Source organism: Geospiza fortis, unplaced genomic scaffold (genome assembly GCF_000277835.1).
Source record: "Geospiza fortis unplaced genomic scaffold, GeoFor_1.0 scaffold514, whole genome shotgun sequence".
NCBI classification, from domain to species: Eukaryota; Metazoa; Chordata; class Aves; order Passeriformes; family Thraupidae; genus Geospiza; species Geospiza fortis.
In genome coordinates, this window is record NW_005054715.1 from 23,094 (window position 1) to 24,924 (window position 1,831).

General features: G+C 40.5%; 1 protein-coding gene across 1 annotated transcript in view; it reads left to right on the forward strand.

The window, feature by feature from the left end:
- Window positions 1-1,831, forward strand: part of SYNJ1 (synaptojanin 1) — a 46,436-nt gene that overhangs the window by 19,652 nt on the left and 24,953 nt on the right. The gene's annotated exons all lie outside the window — the stretch shown is intronic.

Consider the following 1,831-nt stretch of genomic DNA (forward strand, 5'->3'; position numbering starts at 1 on the left):
AGAGGTGAAAAATGTTGCATTTGAGCTTGGGTGTGAGTTAGGAAATGAGGCAGCCAATTTGCAGGGGTTTATTTGTTGCACATGCTCCAGCTGCAAAGGATTTTCCTTTTTATCTGATTTGGAGGCTTCTGTGGTTTTGCTTTTTTTAGGATAAGAGGTGAAATTCTTCAGTGCAATTTGTAATTTCATCTTATTTGCTGCTAGAAGGTTCCACATGCTTGTGTTCATGCCGGAAACTTGTCAGCTGTGCAGCACTTCATGTTCTTGTTCCCAGAAACCATTATTTAAAATAAAATATTCCTAGTGCTCTAAAATCTATTCAGAATTTACTGTGCGTTGAGCAAATTTAAATGGCCTTTTCATTTGCCAGTTTTGCTTTCCCTTTATGTGTTTTACTCTACCTGCTTAACTCTCAGTGAGTATCTAAAGAGTGCAATCTGAGTCACAAGTAATGTCTGTTTGATGTTAAGTGATTCACTGGCATTTTGTCAGTGTAACCAATGCTTATTGGAATGACTGCTCACACTCACTGATGGTATTACCTTCTATCTTACAACTCTGGAAGAAGAGCCAACTATTTCTATATATTTATCAATTACTGTTGGTATTATTATTTACATCTAATTTTTATTATTTATTAGAATGCTTATTTTTGTAAGAGTTATAAATCAACTATTTTTTAGCATTTCAGGGTTTCAGCTGGATACGAATTGCAGGTATTGAAATATTCCTACAGGAATTTGGATGTTTCAGTAAAACAGTTCCATCAAGTTCCAACAGTTCCATTCAGTTGCACAGAATATTCCAAACAGAATTTTAAATTAACGCTCCCTTTGTAAAACCGATTTCCAAATTTCCGCTTGCCTAGTAAGAGCAGTAGTCAAAGTATTTTTTTTCCGCAACTAACAGAAAATGTCACTGATTGGATTTCCAGTGTTGTAGAGTGAGGCACAATTTTGCTGGAAAGACAAATAACTAGAAGTATGTAGGAAAATCATAGTCTCAGGTGCTCAGAAGAGCATGTGGTTCACTCAGTATTTTGGAAAGCAGTAGAGATTTTTATTTTTAATTACTCAAATTTATAAAAAGAGTCATTCTACAGTTTAGGGAGGTTGCTAGTTTGAAGATATGATTTTTTTGTTTGCAATAAGCTTGTTGTCAGTTCACTTTTAAAGTTAGAGTCTAACCTGGTAAGGCTTTTCACATTAGAGTCTCATAACAACATCAGGAGTTAAATAGGCAATAGTGAAATTTTGCAGCTTTTCTTAAAAGCTGCTCAGTAGCAACTGAATGATTTGGAGTAACTAAAATGAAGCTGAGACCCAGTAAATTTTCAAAATAAAAAGATGGAAGCCCAGAGGAGAAACGTGCAGACTGTGCTGTTAAACTGGCTCAGAGTGCTGCAGAGGCTCCTCTCTGCAGGGCTGCACAGCTGGGTTGGGTTCCTGGGGTTCCAGGTGTGGTTCCAGCCAGCCCTTGGGATGATTTGGGTTTTTGGATGTGCTGTGGCTGCAGCATTCCTGGGATTGTTGCCCTTCAGTGGCCAGGGGCTGAGGTAGCTGCCAGGAAATCCAGCACCACCCTCTGTGGCCTTTTGGGCACGTGCTGGACTCCCTGGCTGGAGTCACCTGGAGCGTGGGTCAGAAGGAGAGCCCGTATTTGGGGTCTCAGACCCTCTTGCCTGGAGGGCTCTGTTATCCTCTTGGCTCCTTGCTGGTTTCTAGACTGCATTTCCCTGGATTTTGATGAAGAAAGCATGATCAGCTTGGAGCAGCCCAGGGAGACACCAACCAGTTCCTTGGCTTTTCTCTGTGGTTGGCCCAGTTATGGG